This window comes from Podarcis muralis, chromosome 2 (genome assembly GCF_964188315.1).
Source record: "Podarcis muralis chromosome 2, rPodMur119.hap1.1, whole genome shotgun sequence".
In the NCBI taxonomy this organism is placed as follows: Eukaryota; Metazoa; Chordata; class Lepidosauria; order Squamata; family Lacertidae; genus Podarcis; species Podarcis muralis.
The window spans coordinates 78586091-78598262 of NC_135656.1; positions in this window are offsets into that span (position 1 = coordinate 78586091).

Below are 12172 nucleotides of genomic sequence, written 5' to 3' on the forward strand. Positions count from 1 at the left end.
CTAAGTCACCTTATGTGTACACCTAAGTCATAATGTGTGCATCAACTCCTAAGGCTTCAGTCTTTGTTTTGAAGTATTTATAATGGCTGTAAATAAAGACAATTATATAACTGGACCTAAACCTGATCTTGGCGTATGCCAATGCTACCATTAATTGCTTTCAACAAAACTTTCCATACAGGTAATTTTCATTGTTTCACGTGTTCTACAGCTAGATATAATCTTAAATACAATTATATTATTTTGAAAACTTAATTTTTTATAATGGAAAACAACAAACTGGGAATACTTTTCATATTAAATATGCTTCATTTTAGATTAATTTTACACAGACTACAGGACCTTTTCCCCACAGAAGCTCATTTCAGATAACTATGCAAACAACTGCAGTGTAATTTTAGATGTTCTGAATAATAAATTCTCTTGTGTTCCAAAACATAGCCTGTTTTGCTTAATAATATTTTATTCAGCAGCTAACCCAAGAGACCAAAAAATGTTTAACAAAATAATGAGTGCTAATACAAAAATAAACATTAGACACAATAAAAGGATATTTTCCTGGCTCTTCACAGAAAGGGTTCATGATAAAAAAGACAGGCACGTGCACACACACACACACACACACACACACACACACGCCTCTAGAAATCACCTGTTCCTAAATTTTTGCCAGCCTATTTGGAGCTCAGATATTAGAATAATAGAATTATAATCATAGAATTGTAGAGTTTAAAAGGATGACTAGGGTCAATCCCCTGCAATGCAGGAATCTTTTTGTCCAATACAAAGAGTCTCATGCTCTAAAGGTAAAAAAGGTAAAGGACCTCTGGACGGTTAAGTCCAGTCAAAGGCAACTATGGGGTTGCAGCGCTCATCTTGCTTTCAGGCCAAGGGAGTCAGCATTTGTCCACAAACAGCTTTCCAGGTCATGTAGCCAGCATGACTAAACCGCTACTGGCACAATGGAACACCATGACGGAAGCCAGAACGCATGGAAACACCATTTATCTTCCCGCCACAGTGGCACCTATTTATCTACTTGCACTGGCATGCTTTCAAACTGCTAGGTTGGCAGGAGCTGGGACAGAGCAACTCATGCTCTACCAACTGAGCTATCCTGCAGCTATCCGAGATGAAGCTCAGATGTGCCCATGTGAAACCAGATTAGCATCTCAGACAAGGACCATTACTCAGTGGTGTGACACATGCTTTGCATTTCAAAAATTCATTTCATAGGTATATGGTAGGAAACTGACCATCAGTCTATCTACTCATTACAGTTTAATGCCTTGCTTCCGTATATATAGACATAAAACCTCACTCCCACAGCCAACTTTCATTTGACACACTATTACAAATGTCAATTTAGCCGTCACTCAGGTGACCTTCTGGCCTCCTGCTGACACATATAGCTCCCAGCAGACACCACATCACTTTACATTAGGGTTAACCCTTTGCACCCAACTCAGTACCAAAACCTTTGTAACAGTCTTACAATAAAAACTTTACCACAGAAGCAACACTTCTCCGTATGGCATAGTGAATTTGTTAAGGTGCCACAAGACAAGACTGTTATTTTTACTGCAAAAAAATAACATGGCCACCTTTCTGAAAATGGTCACCTTCAGCTACTTCTGTGGTTGTTAGTGCTAGGACCACATCCACAACATACCTTTAAATCCCTGTTATACCACTTTGACAACCATGGCTCCCCCCAAAGAATTATGGGAAATGTAGTTTGTTAAGGGTCCTGAGAGTTGTTAGGAGTTGACAGAGCTATAGTTTCTAGAGTGGTTTAATAAGGAACTCTTTTATAAAAAGCAAGCAAGCCATATGTACAATTCCACTTTCAGTGTTCTCCTTTCTGCTTCTTCTGAATTTTTTTATCTCTAGCTTTTATGCTTCTGTTTAATCAAATTTACTATGAGGAGGAGGTGCTGGTGCAACTGTGCAGCCTGAATGACTCTCTGACCTTTAATCTCAACCCCACTGATTAAACAGGGACCAAATTTTAATCTGACATCCAGGCTCCAGTTGATTGATCTACTGATCAAATTAATTACAGTTTGCAACCTTAATATCTATCGCCTTCTGCTACACTTATGCTCATAACAATTAAGTAGCTCATAGTAGTTAAGTAGTTCATAGCCTTATCCGTTTCCAATATATACTCTGAAACTTGGAGATGTTTATCACTCGCAACTTGTCACTGTCATTTCTGATATTATAAAAAGGAAGTATAGGAATTAAGTGAAAAGCAGGGCTTTGTCTTGTCAAAAAGACATAGTCAATAGACAATTTCCCCTGAATGAGAAACAGGAAATAGGATTAATGACTTTGGCCATTCTGCTTTGGAGTCAGCCAGTCTATAGTGCTCAAATCTAAATAATGGATTAGCACCCCAGGATGTTTAATTAAGGGTATGTTCACAATATCATTACTCTGGATCCAGTGTGCTCCCACTGCTAGTTTTCAAAGTCACATTCACACGATGTTAGCCACAATCCATATCAAGAATGTAATTTCTTGACAAATATTACTGCTTGATGCATTTTTTATCAAGCTATCTTCAACCTGATTAGAAAACCTAAGCCATGTTCACTTTGTACTTAAGAATCGTGTTAACATTTGAGGCAGAGCACACGCGCATATGACAGTTTCCTGAATAGTTGTTGTGGGAAGGGGCGTGGGGGGGGGGGCGACCAAAAAGGTCATGCATTGTTGGATAACAAGACATGCCTTCTCCCTCTCCGATATGTATAATACCATGCATATGTAGGCTGAAATGCAGTGGAAGAAAATAACTTGGCTATGTTTAAAGCTGCTGATATGAACATACCCTTAAGAGCATGGGTAGGCAACCTAAGGCCCATGGGCCGGATGCAGCCCAATCGCCTTCTCAATCCGGCCCACAGACGGTCCTGGAGTCTGCATGTTTTTACATGAGTAGAATGTGTCCTTTTATTTAAAATGCACCTCTGGGTTATTTGTGGGGCATAGGAATTCGTTCATTTCCCACCCCCCAAATATAGTCCGGCCCACCACATGGTCTGAGGGACAATGGACCGGCCCATGGCTGAAAAAGGTTGCTGACCCCTGCTTAAGAGTGTTTGGTAACTTCTGTCCTGCTACAGTAAGAATCCATCTCAGCAATGGAATCCATTGCTCCACCAGCCACAGCATTCACTGCAGGTGACTTAATTCATTAGAGAGCTTTCGTTTGCAGCATTTAATGACCAAACACAAAGTGATGGGCCTTTATTCACATATCCATCTCATTCATATGCAAAGCAGATGTGTGTTTTACTTTAACAGTAAAAGGGTTGCATGGAGAATTACTTCATCCTTTCTCCACACCCCCCCATGCCTGCTAAAGCTTCTCCCTTTTTCACCTTACTACCTTAGTCTGCCAATCCAAGCAAGGGAAGGGCCACAGCTTAGTGCTTTGAATGCAGAAGGCCCCAGATCCAATCCCTGGCATCTCCAGGTAGGGCTGGGAGAGAACTCTGTCTGAAACTCAGAGTGCCTCTGCTGGTCAGTGTAGATGGAGCAATGGTCTGACTCTGTACAGTGGTACCTCAGGTTAAGAACTTACCGGTAATTTGTTCCAAATTCTTAACCTGAGACTGTTCTTAACCTGAAGCACCACTTTAGCTAATGGGGGCCTCCTGCTGTCGCTGCACCGTTGGAGCCTGATTTCTGATCTCATCCTGAAGCAAAGTTCTTAACCCGAGGTAATATTTCTGGGTTAGCGGAGTCTGTAACCTGAAGTGTCTGTAACCTGAAGCGTCTGTAACCCGAGGTACCACTGTGTAAGGCAGCTTCCTCTGTTCCTAAGCACTATGCTCCATTCCTATTCGGATGCAAGCAAGGAGCTGGGAACAGAAAGACGTGGTCAGAACAATGGGGAGGTGAGAGAACGTTACCGCCCTTCTCTGACAGATTTTAATAATTGCTATAAGTGTGCCATTAGTCAATAGAGAGCTGAAAGAAACCCAATTATTGAAATAGGTTGCTGTGACATGAATCTATCATTAACATATTAAAGCTACTCAGTCATGTTTAATAATGGAATTAGCCTGTAGGCAATTTTGCAAAGAAAAAATGAACATTAAAGTGATCATCATTATTTCTTTTTTCTCTCTGCCTCCCCAAACACCTAGAACAATATTCTCTATGGTGCATTAATTCATCACTGCAACCATGTTATAGCACAAACCCTGTCTCTCTGGATTTCTCTTTTCAATTCCCCCACCTACCTCCCCAGCTTGTAGAATGAAGGTCAAGTTCCAATGGACAACTGCTGGAAGCTCCACTATCCTGACTTGCTAGAACTTAGATAACTTTGGAATTCTCTCGTAATAGTTGATTGCCAATAATTCAACAAGTGGGGCCCCACAACAAAATGTTTCAAGCGTGTTTGGGAGGTTCCTTCAATACTTTCCCTTTACATGCAGGAATCTGTCCAGGGTGAGAGAATGGATGGTGTCAGCTGTTGAGAGAGCCAGGGAATGGTGGGTGCTCACTGGCAAGAGTGAATGAATCTACAAGTCCCTTCCTTTGACCTCCTTTCCCAGCTTCTCCATTTCCCTGCCCCCCAAAATCAGCCACCATCCCATACTAACTAAGCACGTTTAGTACACATTGGGCTACCTTTTTTGTGGTGGAGGAAGAGGTTTCCTACCTTTATTAATAAATTTTACTGATTAAATTTGTATACCATCCATCATCCCCAGATCACAGGGCCCTTCACAACATAAAAATTCTTCTGTACTTCGTCAAACATCAGGGTTGCCTCAAGTCTGCTGATACCAACCTTTTGGGACGGTGGCTACTTTTAGAAAGGGCACTTACAGAACTGAGTCTGGAATAGAATATAGAAAGGTCCCAATGATGTCAAAATGTATTTTAAAAGTGGCATTTGAAGTTAGCAGAATCTCTGTATTCCATCTTAGAGCTGGTGTGTAGTCACACTGAAATCAGCTCTTTTTGGAGTTGTTGTTGTTGCTTTTTGGCAGAATGTACAGACCTCAGATTACAATCCTTTTCTTCAAGCACTTTGAAGGATTTTTCTCTCAGTAATCTCACTGGCATTTTCCCTTTCCTTGGCATTTGGTATATAGATGGGCTTAGCAGCAGTGACCTGGATTTGTGCTGCTTTTTACCTCTTAATTGCTAAAGTAATACTAAATTGGAGTATAATAGCATTTCAGTTAAGAGGCTAGTTAAAAGAGATGTCAAGTGGTGGTTTGACAGGTGGAAGTATTGCTAAAATGTGGAAAGAACTGAGAGGCTGGGATTTCTGTATTGTTTAAACTGCATTCCATGCTCTGAGACATTCTCTCTCTCTCTCTCTCTCTCTCTCTCTCTCTCTCTCCTCCCCCCAAATATGTGGTGAAGGGAATATATATATGATTTCTGAATCAGGGCCATCCTATTAAGCACACATATTTGTAAAAGTAAGCTTCGAATTTGCCACTTTCCCCACAGAAAGCTGCTACTTGGGGCTCTGATCCAGATCAAGTCTCTGACATGTGGGGCAAGGGGGTTTGGTTTTCCTGCCCACAATGTTTCCCTGATGAAAAGAAACCCCACCTCCTCTTTGATTCTGTAGCTGCTATTTGTAGTAAAGAATACATTCCAGGCAACACCCTATTCAGATGTTGCCTTAATAGGAAAATGGTATCCTTGGAAAGTGCCCCTCAATAATGGCCTACGATGACACACTTCTGCTTTCCCCAATGGTTTCCCCAAAGGGAAAGCAGCAGGGCACTCAGATGTGCCTAGAAGCCCTGGAACACATGGAAAACCACTCAGACCCATGCTTTCTAGGTACAGGACAAGGGGACTGTGGACGAGCTGCTACTGAACAAGTTGGATGTTTCACTATAAGGACATTCTATTATAATTTTACAAGTACATTTGCAGTGCCATTTTGAGGCCTTTCCTCTTCCTCCTCCTAACAGACAGAACACAAAAGGGAAAGGGAATGAGGGAGGGGAGAGCAAAGCATGCAGTGGAGCCCAGTGTTCTGGGGGAGCAGGGCAAGCTGTTTGCAGCTGTCCCTTCCCCGGCCGATAGATGTGGCCTGGTTAGTCTTTCCTTGCCTGGAGCCAGAGCAAAATCCCCTTAGCTCTGGTGTCCCAGGGCAACTGGCAGTTGGAGCACAGCATGCTTTATGGCTCCCTTGGAGCTTGGCCATCAGCAGCATCCTGCCAAATAGTAAGTAGGATTTTATGACCACCCAATGCAGATTGCGGAAGAATGAGCATTGAGATGCTCCTCGAGACACAGGCCCTTACACCTGATCTGTTACATTTATTCTGAGTGGCTTGCACAGTTAGCCCTTGTCTAGTTTTGTCAAGAACACTGTGGAAGGGCAAACACACTCTTCTCTGGTCACAGGCTGCGCTCAAGTCCCCCTGCAAACAACAGAGTTTGCAAGGTGAACTCTGCTGTTCTTTTCATTTTTGTGTATACCACACAGGCCAAGCTTTGTAATGCCCAGGGAACATTTATTTCTGATGAGCCAATGCAGGAAAATGCTTTTTAAAGGTCGTTTAAAACATGCACACACACAGAGTGAGAGATCTCAAAAGAAGTGTATGTTCAGGAAGAAAGTGCATGTTAACATGCTGCAGAATCAGTCTTGAAAAAACAAACACTTTTGTGCACTCTATTAAATATTTAAAAATAACGGAAAACTTGCAAAAAGTTGGTGATAGTTTTCCTGAGGATTTAAAGTACACAAGCATCAAATGCTGCTTCTTTTTAAAAAGGGCTCTAGGGACTGACAAAGGACAAAAGCTAGAGAAGCTCTCAGGAATTGAGCCCAAGGAAATGGTGCAATCTGTGAGAAAGCTAAAGCTCAGGCTGGCAGAGTTGCTTGATATACTTATATATTCTCTTTAACTCACCTCCGTCCCATGTGACTGTAGGCTGAGTTGGCAGCAGGACTAGAATGAGGCTCTTACCAGTCACATGGACTTTCCTCTCATTCCTTATGAAATGTTGCATTTCGATGCATCCCAACCAGCTTAGATTCAAATTGTGAAAAGGAATTACCTAGCTGTGATTTACACTGGTAATGTATACAAAGCCTTGCAGCAAGTATATTTATGGGGAAGGAGTATAGCTCAGTGGTACAGCATCTGCCTTTCATGCAAAAGGTCCTGGGTTCAACTCCCAGCATCTCCATGTAAGACTAAGAAGGTCTGTCCGAAATCCTAGAAAACTGCTGCCAGTCCGTGTAGACAATACTGAGCTAGATGAGCCAGTGGCCTGACATAGGATAATGAACCCTCATACATTTCTGTGTTCCACAGCTGATAGCACAGCAATGCACAGATACCAGCCACTGTTCTTCATGGAGGAGGTATAAGGAAGGATCATCAGCATGAGTAACTGCGGAATGGACAATTTGTTGTTGTTGTTTAGTCGTTTAGTGGTGTCCGACTCTTCGTGACCCCATGGACCAGAGCACGCCAGGCACTCCTGTCTTCCACTGCCTCCCTCAGCTTGGTCAAACTCATGCTGGTAGCTTCGAGAACACTATCCAACCATCTCGTTCTCTGTCGCCCCCTTCTCCTTGTGCCCTCCATCTTTCCCAACATCAGGGTCTTTTCCAGGGAGTCTTCTCTTCTCATGAGGTGGCCAAAGTATTGGAGCCTCAGCTTCAGGATCTGTCCTTCCAGTGAGCACTCAGGGCTGATTTCCTTAAGAATGGAGAGGTTTGATCTTCTTGCAGTCCATGGGACTCTCAAGAGTCTTCTCCAGCACCATAATTCAGAAGCATCAATTCTTTGGCGATCAGCCTTCTTTATGGTTCAGCTCTCACTTCCATACATCACTACTGGGAAAACCATAGCTTTAACTATACAGAACAGACCTCTGTCGGCAAGGTGATGTCTCTGCTTTTTAAGATGCTGTCTAGGAATGGACAATAGGTAAAGGTAAAGGTACCCCTGCCCATACGGGCCAGTCTTGACAGACTCTAGGGTTGTGCGCCCATCTCACTCTATAGGCCGGGAGCCAGCGCTGTCCGCAGACACTTCCGGGTCACGTGGCCAGCGTGACAAGCTGCATCTGGCGAGCCAGCGCAGCACACGGAACACCGTTTACCTTCCCACTAGTAAGCGGTCCCTATTTATCTACTTGCACCCGGGGGTGCTTTCGAACTGCTAGGTTGGCAGGCGCTGGGACCGAGCAACGGGAGCGCACCCCGCCGTGGGGATTCGAACCGCCGACCTTTCGATCGGCAAGTCCTAGGTGCTGAGGCTTTAACCCACAGCGCCACCCGCGTCCCTGCAGGAATGGACAATAGCAGTCCATAAATATGCTTTAAATTGTGTGCCTGCTCCGTCCTTTGTCTGAGTCCTGTTTCTTGGGGACTGTTGGAGAAATTGTGGTTTGGTGACTGTTGTGTATTCAGTAGTCTGCGTTTGCCTGAGCTTGAGTTTGGACTAAGGATTCTGAGCACCTGTGTTCTGATTTGATACATGATATCCAATGACAGAACATTTCAGGATTTGGGCCTCTGCCATTGGCCCTTAAACACTGAGTCATGATTCGCAGCTTGGAAGTTGAGACAGCCAATAACATTGGGAGTGGGAGTAGCCTAGTCCTTCAGAAATGTGTATAAGCAGTTGCTTTGCCCCTGCTGTCCAGTTCTGTTAGTTCAATAAAGGTTTTTGCTGTTATCACTGTGTCTTGCCTTGTGGGAACCCACCTACACTTCAGTGACCACTGAGCTTCACTCATGCACTGCTACTGGTCAAAGCCTCCAAACCTCTTCATTAAGTTCTCTTGTCTACCATAATAAGGGGTGAGGGATGACGATGTAAAAATCAAGATGTGTTGGTTCTAACTGCATTTTTGTTTGTTTGTTCTCAAGATGATGGTTTGATATTCAGTGTGCCCTGAATAAAAAGCTGCAGCTCTACTTGGTAGTTTGCTATGTTCTTTCCATACCAAAGCATGGATTAAAATAACTAGGTACACTTTGATACTAATGACAAATAATGGATCCAATGAATATTTCCTCCATTTATGCTGAATCAATTAATTGAACAAATGTCTCTATTATTAAATCAGTTTCTAGATCACATATAAATGATTCACTAATTCTTCATCTGTCACTGAACAATATGGTACTGAATAATTTATACTGCATGCAGCCCGTTGATTCAGAATAACTCTAAAAAAGAAATACAGATCAGATCTAAGAGGTTTCCCCCTTTCACTCCCAATCCTTCACCAAGGGAGTAGTTAACAATACAACCCTATGCATTTCTACTCAGGAGTTAGCTCAGCTGAATTCAATGGAGCTTACTGCCCGGTGGTAACTGGTAGAGGGTTGCAGGGCATGACAGGTGTACTGTAGATAACAAAAGTAGACTGATGGGTGTCATTGCAGATAACTTGAAAGTATAAATACAGTATAATGGGTATAATTTATACCCAGGTGGTTGGGGTATAAATAATAAATTATTATTATTATTATTATTATTATTATTATTATTATTATTATTAGCATGTGCCCTTGCTTGGTACTGTGCAAAGCTGGCTGTTCTACACATATATGTGAAGGTGTGATAAGAAAAGGAAATCCACTGCAGTCCACTTGGAACAATGGGAGTGAAATAGTGTATTAATCCAGAATGCGGCAGCTAGACTGGTGACTGGGAGTGGCCGGCGAGACCACATAACACTGGTCTTAAAAGACCTACATTGGCTCCCAGTATGTTTGCAGGCACAATTCAAAGTGTTGGTGCTGACCTTTAAAGCCCTAAACGGCCTCAGTCCAGGATACTTGAAGGAGCCTCTCCACCCCCATCGTTCAATCCAGACCCTGAGGTCCAGCTCCGAGGGCCTTCTGGTGGTTCCCTCATTGCGAGAAGCGAAGTTACAGGGAACCAGGTAGAGGGTCTTCTTGGTAGTGGTGTCTGCCCTGTGGAACACCCTCCCATCAGATGTCAAAGAAATAAACAACTATCTAATGTTTAGAAGACATCTGAAGGCAGCCCTGTTAAGGGAAGTTTTTAATGACTGATGTTTTAATGTATTTTTAATCTTTTGTTGGAAGTCACCCAGAGTGGCTGGGGAATAGATAATAAGTTGATGTTGATGATATTAAAAATGGCCAGAAAAAGATGAAAAGGAACCAGGATTTGTACAGGTACGACAAGCTTGTTATTTATTTTGCCTATTCATATCCCAGGAGGGCTTTCAAAAAGTTCCATATATCCACAACTTTCTAAAACAACAAAATAACAACTCAGTAAAAAGTATACAAACACAAAACACTGCAACAGAATATTCAGAAAAATAAAGACAATTAGGGTGTGCGTGGGGGGGAACAGTGATGGCCAAAACTGTGAAAGGCCACAATTGCAGGAACCACACAACTGGAATTGGAAGGGGCAGGCAGCATGGTGGGCTTAGGGGCAGGAGAGTGCATTTTTTGGCTGTGTAGTTGTGCCCCATTTGGCACTTGCTTGAATTGCAGTCAAGATCAAGGTAAGTTTCAGTAAGCAGGACCTGGCTTGCTATTCCTAAGGATGTGCAGGCGGTTGCACACCATGGAAGGGTTCAAACACCAGCACCTTGAGTAGAGTCTAAGTGGTGGTGAGTGCTGCCACCACCTACAAGTAGAAGGGCTGCAGAATCTGTGAAAGAAGCAGTGGCCTGTTCTTCCAGAACAGGGGTGAGAAATCTGTAGCTCTCTAGATGTTGGGCTTTGACTCCTGTTAGGCCTAGCCAGCAACTTGGAGAGATCTACAACTTCCCCATCTTTGTTCTAGAAGACTAGGCCACAGCATGGCTGGAAGCTTCTGCACCCTTCGCTAGGGAACATTACATCTCAATGGAATATGAGAAGACCCATTATTAAATGCTATAGCGTGACATAGTTTCTCCTCAGTTGTCAACCGTATCTCTATACAGCTGGAAAAGACACAATTCGCTGAAGAACTCACTGACTCTTAGCTGCAAATGAAGTAGCCTGCGAGTAGATATTGAAATGATGATAGCTACCATTCTCCATCAACTAAAGAGCTGTGACTTGAATGAATATTTCATTGTGCTGTGTCACCACATGTGTGATAAAACAGATGTGGAGGATATTGAACCTAATTGCTGTCTAATTCTTAAATGCCATTTAATTCATTTTGGGCTTTTAAATCACCATTGAAACATACTAATGAGATTCTATTTGTTATCATCTTAATAGGTTAGACTGGGTAATTTGTTTTGCTCTTTCTAACATTTCATTAGATATAGAGGAAATTAATCCAATCATTGTGTGGAAGCTTTCACTCAGTGGCATTCTAAGGGAAAAGGGAAGCTATTTTGAGCCCCGGTAGGTGTCTCAGGAATATCAAATAGCAATTATTTAAAGGAGAGCAGGCACAATGGCTAGCTTATCATCAGGTCACTTCTCTCTGGTTTATCTAATGTCAACAAATGAAGAGGAAAGGCCATGCTCCTACTCAGCAACAGGTGATCTTTATCTCACTCACAGCTCCCAGTGCAGAGGAAATATCTTAATCAGTGAGTCACAAAGGACCAATAAAACACAGTTCAACTGCCAATTCTGTATTAAAGCTTTTCTTAACTTTTTATTTGTTTCTCTTTTTTCACTTCCGAATCAAAATGTATGAGTGCACTTTTAATCTGTGCAAAATGCCTACTTATTTGTACAAATGCAGAGCTGCTAGTTTTCAGTGAAGCTAGTATATATTCGCACTTAAAAACAGTGCTGGTACCAGAAATATGTATAGGGGAGAGCACAGATAGTATAGTATAGTATAGTATAGTATAGTATAGTATAGTATAGTATAGTATAGTATAGTATAGATTTATTGCGGCCATTGGCCCATATCGAAGACAATACATCAAAATTTATCCAAAAACAATACAATTTAAACAGTTCCAAGTTAAAACACCCATATAAAACCAATTTTACTTCAATTAAGTAAACCCTATACACAATAAGCTCCCTCTATGTAAACCACAATTCAAATCCATCAGATTTTGGGGGGTATGCGTCTTAGTTCTGGCACTTATTGATGGTTCTTAAGTTTAGCTAAGCTGTCAGAGTCATACAGTGATCCATTTCTCCTCTTTTGAAATAAAACATTAATCAGGTATTTAGCGACTGCAAGGGATCTAC